At 41.5% G+C, this 14,947-nt stretch overlaps 1 long non-coding RNA gene across 1 annotated transcript in view; it reads left to right on the top strand.

Annotated features, from left to right (window-relative positions):
- LOC142831007 (uncharacterized) overlaps window positions 1–14,947 on the top strand; it is a 100,962-nt gene that overhangs the window by 72,643 nt on the left and 13,372 nt on the right. Inside the window, exon 2 of the long non-coding RNA XR_012906592.1 lies at window positions 12,555–12,622. This is a non-coding gene — a long non-coding RNA (uncharacterized LOC142831007). The remainder of the gene's footprint in view (window positions 1–12,554; window positions 12,623–14,947) is intronic.

Here is a 14,947-nt window from a genome sequence, read left to right as displayed (position 1 = left end):
CCCAATCTTTAGAATAAACAGAAAGATTGAATTGAAGTTAATTCATGCAAAATGCATTGTTTGTTAAGGATCATTTTTGTGGGTGGAAGGGGTGATTACCTTTGAAACTGTATGAATAATGCAAGGAACAAAAGCTTTCAATAAACTGGTTTCTATCATTTCATTTGATCAACATCACTCTCTTTGCCATTTCAATTCTGCCACATAGCAAAGGATTTGAAAATGTTCTGTCTTCCACAGATATTTAGTTCCAAATGAAAAAAAAGGCTCAAATCAATACCTGTGAGCTTATCTATAATGGGACTAGAAGCTCTTTAGCTCTAGAACTGAACTGTCAGGCCTGATTAGAGATAATTGGGCAATGAAGCTCTAAAACTATGAGTAAAAATAAACACAAAACCACAAAAGCTCTTTATTGAAATTATTTTAAAAATAGCTGGTGGTGGTGTATTGAATGTAGTTTCTATATACAAACAATTCATTGTTAAACAACTTTAGACATCAAGATCATTATAACATTCTTCATGATGCTTTTTAGTACTCTCAAAATGGCTTTGTGGCTTTATTTTTTTTATTCGTAGCATGTCCGTTAAGAAACAAATTGTTTTTATTGTTGTTGTTGCTTTAGCAATCAACAGGCTGACAAAGCACCAACTGTGTTTCCTCATTTTTTAGGGTTTATTTGTGGCTGCTACTTCCTGGATGTGAAGTATCAGATAAGTGGGTCACTTCTCACATTGATTTTTCTGAAGGGAAAGAAAACTAGAAGAATGGAGGCTGAAACATGCAATGCTGCACTTCTTGAGCTTTCTAAATGGTCATGTCCACCCTCTGTACTCTGCTGAGGTCTACAAAGAAATCAGTGACTATAAATGTAGGGTGCTAGTCGTCACTCAGTGGGTGTCAGCTGGACATAGCCAGCTGGGCAAGAGAGAACAAAACTTGAAAAAGTACACTAAAACGAATTCATTAAGAAATGTTCTTTGCAATAAGAGTTTATTGTGGACATTGACAGTTTCTCCTATCCAATAAGCTGGGCTTCACTGTTACTAATGTCCTGAATTTATGTGAGGACACCACAATTAAAACAGAATACACTGTGACTCAAATAGAAAATGCCTTTTGTTTTGAAGTAGAATGGCAGTCCAAGTTGTTTCAATGTACTCTAATGTGGAAATTTCAATTCCGTTTATAGTGAACCTTGATTTACAGATAAACTATTGTGTGTGCACAGCAGGAGGTTGGGGGACTTTGTTGTAAAAACACATTGGACTTTGATGGTAGGCTGTGGGAAAGGGAGTGCTTGTATATTGACATTCTGGAAATCCCTGTCTGTGGCCTCCCTAAGTGTGTAACCACTCCATAGCATTACATCTTACAGAACAAATATTAATTATATTAAATCCCCCAAAATAACCTGCATTAAAGTAACTTTAATGTCTTCTATTAAATCAAGAGGAACTGAGAAACTCAGGCCAGGTCCACACCAAGGGAGAAATTCTCTCATCAACTTCCCTTACTCCTCATGACTCTGTAGAATACCGGGGTTGATGGGGTGCTCTCAGCATTCGATTTAGCAGGTCCTTACTGGACCCACTAAATCAAACCCCAGAACATCGATCTGCAGAGCATTGATCTCAGCATAAGTATAGACAAGGCCTCAGAGTTAAAGCTGATATCCTGGTTGTCACTTTTCTGCTAGTATATATTACTATGGAAAGCGGGGAGGGGAGGAAGAACAATTGAGGGGCTCAATTTTACCATTTTGTCTCAAACTCATATAATTATTCTTACTCGGTGGTCTCCAGAGGTATCTATGGGGGCATCTCCACAGCACCCAAAACTTGAAATAAGCTACACAATTTGCGCTATGCAAATTGCATAGCTTATTTCAAGTCTATTTCAAAATACAGCACTATTTTGAGCCATCCCTTACTCCTCGTACAATGGGGTTTACAGGGATGGTGAATAGCACATCCGCTATATTTCAAAATAGCAGGCGCGTTCAAAAGATGGGGGATTGCTATTTTGGGATACCTTGAAATAATTTGGCTGTGTAGACATACCCTATTATGTAACTTTGTAGAGCTTGGATTCCTGTGTTCAAGGATGGGGCATCAGCTTTGGATGTATAGCATTCTCCTTAATAGGTTCCCAGACTAATTTACATGTGTGTGACGGGGATGGGGGTCTTCTTCTCCCCTCCTCCTCCTCACTACTTTCCAGTGTGAGGTCTTACTTGTAGACTTGAACACTATATTTTACAGGACTGCTATACCAGTGCAAAATGTGGTGCTCTCTAGCTCTCTTGTCTCTTCTGGAGCTCTCTTTGCTACAGTACCATAGACCATCAATTTAAGTTACACATCTTCATCTACATGAATAATGTAGATGAAGTCGACATACTTACGTCTGCTTACCACGGTATCTTCACAGCAGTAAATTGACAGGTGACACTCTGCCATATATTCTGCTTACTATTCTCATTTTGGTGGAGTGCCAGAATCAGTAGGAAAGCACTCAGTGGTCCATTTATAGCATGTATATTAGAAATGATAAATCGACTCCCTTTGGAACCATTGCTACCCGTTGATCCAAACCTTAGAAAAGACATACTCTGTGTTTTTTTTTCTCTGCCCATTTTGTGTGCTCATGATTCAGCAATACAAAAAAATGGTCTTTAGGGAATTAAAGCTAGATAGGAACTGGATTTTACATTTCAGGGAATTTCAGCTATTTCAACTTTTTTTTCTCCTTGCAAATCAGAACAGAACTAAATACATTTTCAGTTTCCCTAAATTTCTCTTCAATAGAACCAAAATAATTTTGCTGAAAATGTTTATTTGTGATCAAATAAAATTCCTTACAACATCAGAATTAAAACTTTAAAAATAATATTTTAAAAATTATTTTTGGTTGAAAAAGTCATTTCAGAATAAAAAAATGGAAATGTTTTCTTCTGGAAAATGTGGGAATGGCATTTATACATTATTGAAATGCTTGGTATTATTTTTGTATTCTCTAAATGTCAAAACTGCCACTTTTTCAAAGGTGTCAATTTTGACAGAAACAGTATTTCATTGAAATATTGTTTTGATAAAAAAATTCCGACCAGCTCTAATAAGGACAAAGTTTTAGCTGGATTTTTTCACTATAGTAATGAAAGAATCTTTCCACTGACTTTAATTGGTTTTGGATTGGGCTCATAATTAATTGTCTCTCACATACAATGAAAGTACACAAAGTTATGGATTTCACTGTAACATATTTCACCATATTCAGTAATACATTGTATTTCTGGGTGGGCATTAAAAGACTGAGAGTGAGAGAGAGAGAGTAATTATTGTTTATAGTTCATGGAAGTTAATCTCAGAATGTGCAAACCTGGATGTCTTATGCTAAGCACCTAAATAAAAGCAACCCGATGTTCAGTCGTGCTGAGCACCTGCAGCCCTGTTAGAAAAGTTTGGCCTTTTATTCCCTTTGCCTCCAAGATGCAATCTCAATTTCACTGTAAGGCCAACTCAGTCTCACTATCTCGCACCACAGGGGTCTGATTGGCCCATTTAGTGGAAATAACCATGCAGGAGAAAAAGATGTACTGAGAAATTTGCTGCAGCAGGATAGCACTTACTGATTTTTGTTCAGTGACCCAGGTGCAGCTGGACTTAGCTTTCAGCAGCTCTGTGACCAAAACAAAATAAAGGACAGTATCAGAGCCACTGTAAAGGCCTTGCACTTACAGGTAGCAAAAGGATAACAAACCACATCAACCAGAGTCTTCTATCAGACAGGATACATGCCTCATTAATAAATTCTGTGAATGTGATTATGGAGAAAATGTACTAAGAATGCTCCAGAACAGAAGAGTATCTATAAAGCAGAGTGATGACATCTTATTACAGCTTTTCCTGTTGACCTCAATGAACTAGGTATTAATATTTGCAGTCATGGAATGTAATCAGCATTCTTAATGTTAAGACATGGTTCTAGAGCTCCCATTATATAACTGATACAAGAATTGTGGCACCTGCTCTCACACAGTTCCAAACATCCATGCATGTATTAAGCATAAAATCTTTGATGGCCTTCAGAGATCCAATCAAATTTTTAACTGTCTAAGGGTATGTCTACACTACCACCCTAGTTTGAACTAGGGTGGTTAATGTAGGCAACCGGAGTTGCAAATGAAGCCCGGGATTTGAATTTCCTGGGCTTCATTTGCATATTGCCGGGCGCCGCCATTTTTAAATGTCTGCTAGTTCGGACTCCGTGCCCATGGCTACATGCGGCACGAACTAGGTAGTTCAGATTAGGCTTCCTATTCCGAACTACCGGTACACCTTGTTCCACGAGGCTTCCACCTTGAAAGTTGGAATAAGAGATCCTCTGGAAAAGGGTTTATTTTCCGGAGAATCACGTCTAGACTGGCGCTTTTCTCCGGCTTATTCCCAAGCCGGAAAAAAGCGGCAGCCATGTAAATGCAAATGCTGCGGGGGATATTTAAATCCCCCGAGGATTTGCAATTGCGATGTGTCTCATTAGCATCCCTTTTCCGGAAAGGGATGCCAATGTAGACACAGCCCAGGGCTACGTCTACACTGGCCCCTTTTCCGGAAGGGGCATGTTAATTTCAGCTATCGTAGTAGGGAAATCCGCGGGGGATTTAAATATCCCCCGCGGCATTTAAATAAAAATGTCCGCCGCTTTTTTCCGGCTTTTAAAAAGTACTTTGAAGTAGGAATAAGAGCCTCCGGAAAAGGGCGCTTTTTCCGGAGGATCGGGGCCAGTGTAGACGCTCTTTTCCGGCTTTTTTAAAAGCCGGAAAAAAGCGGCGGACATTTTTATTTAAATGCCGCAGGGGATATTTAAATCCCCCGCGGATTTCCCTACTACGATAGCTGAAATTAACATGCCCCTTCCGGAAAAGGGGCCAGTGTAGACGAGCCCCAGATGTTTAATTTGAGAGCAGAATCTCCCTTGGTACCTTATTTTTTGCCCACGTCGGCACTTTTCTACTCTGTATGCACTTCATTTGTGCAAGTCCAGCTCCTGGCTATATTCCCCTCTCTGCATGTTTGAAGAAATGCTTTTGGTATTCCTTGTAAATTTTTTCTCTAGCTGTTGATATATTTTGTGAGTTGTTTTCCTGATGCCTGCCGCACAACACGAAAGATCAATAACTATGTATCTCTCCCACCCCACTTTTTCACTTCCAAACCCCTAGCTTCAAGATCAGTCACTTTAGTACATGCCTTCTTTTCCCTCCAAGCTTCTTTCTCTGACTGTGCAGCCTCAAACTCAGTCAAGAGTTGAGTATGAGTTATTTCAAGGTGATTTTTTTTTTAACTTATCCAAGTCTCACATTGCTTCTCACATAAAATCCAAAGCAGGTTAAGCCAGTCTCTGACCCATTTTTCTGTTGTGAAATTATTGCATTTTCACCATCTATTTGGCAGTGTTCTCCATACTCATGTTTAAATTAGAGAAGTCTAAACAATTTGTAATTTTTGTAAAAATTGTGGGTCAAATTCTTTTCTATCCCAAAATATTCTGGGTGTAGGAGAGAGGGGGTGAATTATCAGGGAGCTAATGCTATGCCTTGTACAGTCCACTTATGACTCCAGCCAGAGTTAGAGCAACCTCCAGCCAGTGTCAGAAGGTGATGGTTTCTAGGGAAATTGTCTTCTATTTTGAGAGCTGAGAGCAAAGCCCCCAAACTGCCTGCCCAAACTCTGACAAACTATCTAAGGGTATGTCTACACTGCATACCTAGTTCGAACTAGGGATGCAAATGGAGACAATCGAAGTAGTTAATGAAGCGGGGATTTAAATATCCCGCGCTCCATTAACATGATCTCGCCGGCGCGCTAGTTCGAATCACAGCTGATTCGAACCAGGAAGTGCGCGCCGGGATGCATTAGTTCGGACTAAAGCCCTTAGTCCGAACTAATGTTACTCCTCATTTTTTGAGGAGTAACATTAGTTCGGACTAAGGGCTTTAGTCCGAACTAATGCATCCCGGCGCGCACTTCCTGGTTCGAATCAGCTGTGATTCGAACTAGCGCGCCGGCGAGATCATGTTAATGGAGCGCGGCATATTAAAATCCCCGCTTCATTAACTACTTCGATTGTATCCATTTGCATCCCTAGATCGAACTAGGGATGCAGTGTAGACGTACCCTAAGGTATATGCCAGCCTAAATACTAACTGAGGGTATGTCTACACTACCCCCCTAGTTCGAACTAGGGGGGTAAGGTATGCATACTGAACTTGCTAATGAAGCCCGGGATTTGAATTTCCCGGGCTTCATTAGCATAAAGCCGGCTCCGCCATTTTTAAAAGCCGGCTAGTGCGAACCCCGTGCCGCGCGGCTACACGCGGCACGGGCTAGATAGTTCGGACTAGCTAGCTATTCTGAACTATCTGTATGCCTCGTGGAATGAGGTGTACAGATAGTTCAGAATAGCTAGTTAGTCCGAACTATCTAGCCCGTGCCGCGTGTAGCCGTGCGGCACGGGGTTCGCACTAGCCGGCTTTTAAAAATGGCGGAGCCGGCTTTATGCTAATGAAGCCCGGGAAAGTCAAATCCCGGGCTTCATTAGCAAGTTCGGTATGCATACATTACCCCCCTAGTTCGAACTAGGGGGGTAGTGTAGACATACCCTGAGGGTATGTCTACACTACAAAGTTAATTCGAACTAACGGACATTAGTTCGAATTATCTTTAATAGGCGCTACACTAGCGCTCCACTAGTTCGAATTTAAATCGAATTAGCGGAGCGCTTAGTTCGAACTAGGAAAACCTCATTTTACAAGGATTAAGCCTAGTTCGAACTAGCTAATTCGAATTAAGGGGTGTGTAGCCCCTTAATTCGAACTAGTGGGAGGCTAGCCCTCCCCAGGTTTCCCTGGTGGCCACTCTGGCCAACACCAGGGAAACTCGTCTGCCCCCCTCCTGACCCTGGACCCCTTAAAGGGGCACGGGCTGGCTACGGTGCCCGTGCCAGGTGCAAGCCTGCCAGCGCCCAGCCAGCAGACCCTGCACCTGGCACGGCTTGAGCCACCCACCCGATGCCCCCCAGCCCTCCCCCTCTTCCCGGGACCAGGCTGGCGGCTCCCGGGAACTTGCCCAGGACCACAAGAGGCGGGCACCCGCCTGGGCTAGTGCAAACATCGTGGACCTCGTCCATGATCTCCGAAATAGGCACAGAAAAGTGGCTGGCTAGGGCAGGAGAGCTACCAGCCTGACCACCCAGGAGCAGGTGTGCAAGAGAATCAAGGGGGTCCAGTGAGACCCCCGACCCTGAGCCCTGAGCTTACAATGGCTGTCGTAGGTCAGACCAAAGGTCCATCTAGCCCAGTAGCCTGTCTGCCGACAGCGGCCAACCCTAGGGACACTGGAGGGGATGGACCGAAGACAGTGACCAAGCCATTTGTCTCATGCCATCCCTATCCAGCCTTCCACAAACCTTGGGCAGGGACACCACTCCTACCCCCTGGCTAATACCACTCCATGGACCCAACCTCCATGACTTGATCTCACTTCCCTTTAAACTCTGTTCTAGTTCTAGCCTTCACACTCTCCTGCAGCAAGGAGTTCCACAGGTTGACTCTTTGCTTTGTGAAGAACAACTTTCTGTTACTAGTTTGAAGCCTGCTACCCATTCCTTTCCTTTGGTGTCCTCTAGTCCTTCTTTATGGGAACTAATGAAGAACTTTTCTGTATGCACCCTCTCCTCCCAACTCCTGTTTTTAGAGACCTCTATCCTGTCCCCCCTCCGTCTCCTCTTTTCTAAGCTGAAAAGTCCCAGTCTCTTTAGCCTCTCTTCATATGGGACCTGTTCCCAACCCCCGATCATTTTAGTTGCCCTCCCCTCTCCCAGCCTCTCTCTTCCCCTCTTCCACCTCCTTTTCCCGGTCTCCCCCAGTTTTGTTTAGATTCCATTTTTGAACACAATTGTCCTTTATTTTGTACATCAGGAAGGGGGGCTAGGGAAGGGTAAGTGGAAGGAGGTGAGGGAGGAATGGGGCACGAGCCCCTGATGGGGAGGACTGGGCTGGCTCTGCGGGCTTCTGGGGGTGGAAGCTGTCCTGCAGCCCCCCAATTGCCTCCTCTCCCCAGATGGCGGCCTGCGGCAAGTGCAGCCGGGCTGATGGCTGAGTGTTGTGATGTGCCCAGTGTGGGTAGTCCGGGCAATCCAAGCCAGGACTGCTTTGCAAGTGGGGCACCCCTGAGAACTGTCTGTCCGGGGTTGGGGTCGGGACCCTTTAAGCACAGCCCTCGGCTAGCCTGAGACAGCATCTCCACGCTCTAAGTCCTCCTCTGATGCCCTGCCGGCACTGCTTCCAGCCATCCTTAAGCCCGGTTCAGGGTCCACTTAATGTGGACATGCTAGTTCGTATTAGCAAAACGCTAAATCGAACTGGTTTTTTAGTCTGGATCCGTTAGTTCGAATTAGCTCAGTTCGAATTAACTAATTCGAACTAAGTTAGTTAGATTTAACGTTGTAGTGTAGACATACCCTTAGTATTCACACCTCCAGATCAGCTACTAGAAGTGGGCCTTATCCTCCCTTATTGGATCCACCTCATTATCTCTAACCTGATTCTGGCCTGCATATTTATACCTGCCTCTGGAAATTTCCACTACATGCATCTGACGAAATGGGTCTTTGCCCATGAAAGTGTGTGCTCCAATACTTCGGTTAGTCTATAAGGTGCCACAGGACTTCTCGCTGCTTTTACAGACCAGTCAGTTTAACTTCTATGCCAGGAAAGATAATGTAGCAAGTAATTAAGGAATTCATCTGCCAACACTTGGATGATAATAAGGTGATAGGGAACAGCCACATGGATTTGTAAAGAACAAATCATGTCAAACCAATCTGATAGCTTTCTTTGATACAATAATGAGTCTTGTGGATAAGGGAGAAGTAGTGTACATGGTATACCTAGACTTTAGTAAGGTATTTGATATGGTCTTGCATAATATTCTTATCAATAAAGTAGGCAAATACAACTTAGATGGGGCTACTATAAGGTGGGTGTATAACTGTCTGAATAACCATTCTCAGGAAGCAGTTATTAATGGTTCACAATCCATGGGATTCCACAAGGGTCTGTTTTGGGACTGGTTCTGTTCAGTATCTTCATCAACCATTTAGATATCAGCATAGAGAGTACACTTATTAAGTTTTCAGATGATACTAAGATTGGAAGTGTTGCAACTGCTTTGGAAGATAGAGACATAATTCAAAATGATCTGGACAAATCAGAGAAATGGTTTGAGGTAAAAAGGATGAAGTTTAATAAAAACAAATGCAAAGTGCTCCACTTAGGAAGGTACAATCAGTTTCACGCATACAGAATGGGAAGCGACATCTAGGAAGGAGTACAGCAGAAAGGGATCTAGGGATTATAGTGGACCATAAGCTAAGTATGAGTCAACAGTGTGATGCTGTTGCAAAAAAAGCAAACTCGAGTCTAGGATCCATTAACAGGTGTGTTGTGAGCAAGACACGAGAAGTCATTCTTCCGCTCTACTCTGCACTGATTAGGCCTCCGTTGGAGTATTGTGTCCAGTTCTGGGCACCACATTTCAAGAAAGATGTGGAGAAATTGGAGAAGGTCCAGAGAAGAGCAACAAGAATGATTAAAGGTCTAGAGTTCATGACCAATGAAGGAAGACTGAAAGAATTGGGCTTGTTTAGTTTGGAAAAGAGAAGATTGAGAAACATGATAGCAGTTTTCAGGTATCTAAAAGGGTGTCACAAGGAGGAGGGAGAAAACTTGTTCTTGCTGGCCTCTGAGGATAGAACAAGAAGCAATGGGTTCAAACTGCAGGAAGACGTTTAGGTTGGACATTAGGAAAAAGTTCCTAACTGTCAGGGTGGTTAAACACTGGAATAAATTGCCTAGGGAAATTGTGGAATCTCCATCTCTGGAGATATTTAAGAGTAGGTTAGATAAATGTCTATCAGGGATGGTCTAGACCAGGGTTTCCCAACCTATGTGTCAGGACCCAAATATAGGTTGCCATTACATTTCAAAAGGGTCACCAAGTATCTCCCCAGGTGGCTCGCCCCCCCCCCCTCCTTCTGCAAGTTTTGAATTGCCTTGGGTCATCAAGTCTTCCTGAATTGTCAAAATGGGTCCCCATCTAGAAAAGGTTGGGAACAGTACTAGGTCCTGCCATGAGGGCAGGGGACTGGACTCGATGACCTCTTGAGGTTCCCTCCAGTCCTAGTATTCTATGATATGGAAAAGGACCAACTCCCCTCCTAGTACCTACACTGCCTGGTTCTCATCTGGATTCTGCAGGATCAAACTCTACATTGCTTAGTTTTCTGACATTGACTGACATAAATTTATGAGGCCATTTTGTTGGAAAAAAGAAAGGCTGGATCAAGGAAGATGGGATTTCAAACCTCATTAGCTGGGTTTGGTTTGTAAAGCCAGCACTAGCGCTAATTTGGAATATGGGGGCATTCAATCAAAACCCCAAAATCTGGGAATGGAGTGTGTTTTGATAAGGTTTTGTTTCTTGTCTCAGTAACACACACACAGGGTTAGCACTGGGTTTACAAACCTCAGATCAGTGGTGATTTGGCTTTCAACTTCTTTTGTTTCAGAGTTGTTTACATGATGGAGCTTGGCTTACACCCATCTCTACAAGTGGTTGGGTTTTGTTTCCAGGAGGCTTATGGGTTGCAATTTATTAACCTTGATTCCTTGGGAACAAATAAGGGATTCCAGTCTAGGTAGAGTACACATACCATAACATACCCTGCACAGTGTAGATGTACTCTGATGTACATTTCCAGAGCAGTGAAAGAGGAAGCTTGCACTTGCTCTGAGGATATTTATAAGCCTTCAATTTGCAGAGCTCTCAGTCCAGCACAATTCATCAACACTAAGGCTATGTCTACACTTGCAGCTTCTTGTTTGAGAAATATGCAAATGAGGCTAAGCGTGGAATATCGCCGAGCCTCATTTGCATACCTAATGAGACACCAGTTTTGCAGAAGAGGCTCTTGCACCAGAAGGAGCTGTCTACATTACCCCTTCTTGCGCAACAAAAACCCACTTGCGCAATGTCGTTATTCCTGAAAATAATCAGCGTAGCAGCATTGAGCAAGAGGGTTTTTGTTGCGCAAGAAAGGGCAGTGAAGACAGCTCCTTCTGGTGCAAGAGCCTCTTCTGCAAAAATGGTGGCTCATTAGGTATGCAAATGAGGCTTGGCAATATTCTACACTTAACCTTATTTGCATATTTCTCGCACAAGACGCCGCAAATGTAGACATAGCCTAAATGTATTTACACAAAACTTAAGGAAAAGTGAATGGAATGGAATTGAAGTGGAGAAAATGACTGGTTTGTTAGATTATGATAATTTTAATATTTATATTAAATGATTTGGATCCTTTAGTGTCTGTGTTCTATAAATCTATAGTATATTGTATAACCATTGCAATATCATTATCAGTATATCACCACAGACTTACTCCAGTTGTATGCTAGTATAATTCTTAGTTTAGGGTTGTGGCTAATTTCAATGGTGTAAACCCAGTGTAAAATTATGGCTTAATTCACACTTCATCTTTTCATCTACTCATACAGTTGTTGATAGCATAGTATTTGACTATCTCCAGGCTCCACCACAATAGGAGTATAGTCCATAATAAAAATTAACCAGAGTCTAGTTTATATTGCTTACTTTATATTGCTTACTATTATGCTCGATTTTCATCCAGGGAAGTAGTACATAAAAGCCACTTATTAATGACATACATGTGATAACAGTATATTGAAATTTTATAGATTGGATTTTAGTGCAGAAAACGTAGTTATTTTGTGATCTCAACGGCCTTAAATCTGCAGATAGATTTTTTAACAGTGCTGAATTAACTTGGATAGAATTAAAACATAAAATTCTTCTGGACTGTTATCTTTGAATGCATTTTTCATTTAGATTTTTTTTCCAAATGGCAAACATGCAAACATATTATTTTTATTTCTAGATGTAGCCAAAATTAATGAAACTAATATAATATTCAGACAGGAATCATCTGTGTTAAATAACTTGCTAGATGCTTTGCATAGAAATATCCTTGTGTTTTGACAATCTGATTTCTTGTTTTCTGACAGTGGTATAATTTGCTTTAAGAATTGCTTTAATCAGTTCCCAAATATTTCTTATTCACCATTGGATAGTTATAATTGAATTTTACAAAGTTGTTTTAAGCTTTATTATGGGGGGACGACTTTTTTTATATAATCCTATCAACCTCCCTCTCAAAGATACATTAAATTAATGCCTCTGAAAACATTACTTATGAGTTATAATGAAACTGTACAGGATTTCACAGCAATGTTTTTCTCCTTGTGGTTGGCTCTTAATATTATACGATGAGACGGGAGGTTGTAAATAAGGATCATTCTTGTTTTCCATTTTAAACTCATGCTTTCAGAGGAGTTATAAATGCCGTAAAGGACAGAGTTTGGTAATATCTCAAATCAGAAGAGTGTTAATTTTTTTAATGAATTACAGTTGTGGTCCCCACTCATTTCCGAAAAGGAATAGACTTCCGGAGTGAGATCCTGGATCTGCTGAATTTGGTAAGACCAGAATTTCATTTACCATTTGTAAGATGGTACAAAATCAATGTATCTTCTATGAAAAGAAGCTATAACTGTTCTTTGAAAAAATAGACTCATGTTTAAATTGGCCAGGTTCATTTCTGATGTAACCTCCATTTAACTTAATGGAGTTATTCCAAAGAAACATTTGGCCCATTGTCCATTTTCTGCTTTTAATCTCTCCTTTCCCAAATGTAATCCTTCCTGTCATATGGATTTATCTTGCTTTTCTTTTTTTTTTCTTTTCCTCTCTCTTTCTCTCTCTGCATGAAAGAGGCACATTTGTAAGTGCTAACAACTAGGGAATCATGAGTGATTTTTATAAAATTCCCTAAAGTCTGGGGAAATTTGGGAATCTTATTTTAGTCCATTTATGTCCAGTCTAGTCTAATTCATTAGAGTCTGTTCTGTTAAGTGTCAGATTCCTGTATTGCCCTCATCCCCATATTATCTGAAAACTTATGTTTTCTCACATAGGGGATTCAGAACATAACATATTGTTTCAGAGGGGTAGCTGTGTTACCAGACTATTTGTTGGTTTTTAAGTTTTTCCTATTACATACTAACAAAATATGTAGATGGTATTATGAGCTTTGGGGGCTATACCATATTATGACAGTGCACCTCCATATTCTTTATGGAAATAGAGTTTTGAATATGAATATGCCTAACTCGAATATGCTTTATACAATATTTGGCATGTAACCTGCAGTTGAAAAGCTTGTAATCCCCTGAATGTGTATATTCTGTTTATGTGCATGTAACATTCCTATATTTGAAGTTACAAACTTGTGAGTATATCTAGATGTGCTAATGAAGGCCATTAGTAGTACTCAAGGAACTCAACAGCCTGGTATTTGGGACAATGATCTGTTAATAATCTTGCTTTTTCTATAAGCCTGGACTATGGTTTGTCCTACAAAGATATGTGACCATGTCACTTGGTGCAGGAATCCATCATGAATTTTGTACTTTTCCAAAGACATATGGGGAATTAATAAAGACTCCCCAACTAATGGAAAATCTATGTAAGGAAAGGAGAAGTACACAATGTTTGTCTTCAGCTGTTTTTTTAGACAGCCACCTTACTCTAAGACGACACACGATAACACCAGGAAACAAAAGAATCAAAAGGGGACGGGTGGAGAACTGCTGGATCCAAGCCGGAAAGGACATTTGTGGCCTGAGAAGGATTTAACCTGAAACAAGGACTAGGATGAGGAATTATTATTTGTAATAAGGTTACTTTAATCTATCTTGTTATCACTTGCAATCACTTAAATCTTACTTTTTACGCTTAATATAGGGGACAACACCTGTTCATATCTCTGTTTCACTGATAAAGAGGGAGAATAGCTTATGAGCTTGCATGCTATAAAACTTTAATGCATAGCGACAGATTTACCTGGAGATTTGATCCCATTGGAGCAATGCACCTGGGTGCTGTGTCAAGTCTCTGTGGCCTGGTTTATACTAAAGGGGAAAGATACACAACTCAGCTATGTTAATTATGTAACTGGAGTTGAAGTATTTTAAATCATGTCCACATGTTGGGAGGTCGACAGGAGCATGTTCCTGTTGGCTTCCTTTACTCCTCATGAGGAGCAGGAGTACTGGCACAAAAGGAGGTGCCCTCTAAGTTCAAATTAGCAGGTCTACACTAGACCCACTAATTCAAACACAGGGGCTGTGTCTAGACAGCATCCCTTTTTGGTAAAAGGGATTCAAATTAGATGTATTGCAATTGCAAATGAAGCGGGGATTTAAATCTCCCCCCCCCCGCTTCATTAGCATAAAAATGGCTGCCGCTTTTTTCCGGCTCAGAGCTTTGCCGGAAAAAAGTGCCAATCTAGACGCGGATCTTTTGGAAAATAAAGCCTTTTCTGAAAGATCCCTTATCCCTAAAATGAGGGCTTGTCTACACTAAAATGAGGGATAAGGGATCTTTCGTAAAACGCTTTATTTTCCTAAAGATCTGCGTCTAGGCTGGCGCTTTTTTCCGACAAAGCTCCGAGCAGGAAAAAAGCAGCAGCCATTTTTATGCTAATGAAGCGGGGGGGGGGGGAGATTTAAATCCCCGCTTCATTTGCAATTGCGATATGTCTAATTTGCATCCCTTTTACGAAAAAGGGATGCAGTCTAGACACAGCCCAGAAGATCGACTACAGCAGCGTCAGTTTTCTCGGTAGTGTAGACAAAGCCTGTGACTGAGCCTTCCCAGAGCTGAGCTGTTCTCAGTGCCTATGTTGCTCTGCTGTGGGCCATGACTTTAATTCTGTGCCATTGCTAAGGAAGATCAAAGGT

Source organism: Pelodiscus sinensis, chromosome 11 (genome assembly GCF_049634645.1).
Source record: "Pelodiscus sinensis isolate JC-2024 chromosome 11, ASM4963464v1, whole genome shotgun sequence".
NCBI lineage: Eukaryota > Metazoa > Chordata > Testudines > Trionychidae > Pelodiscus > Pelodiscus sinensis.
Note: the sequence above shows the minus strand (reverse complement) of the source record. Positions and strands in the feature narration are given on the sequence as shown.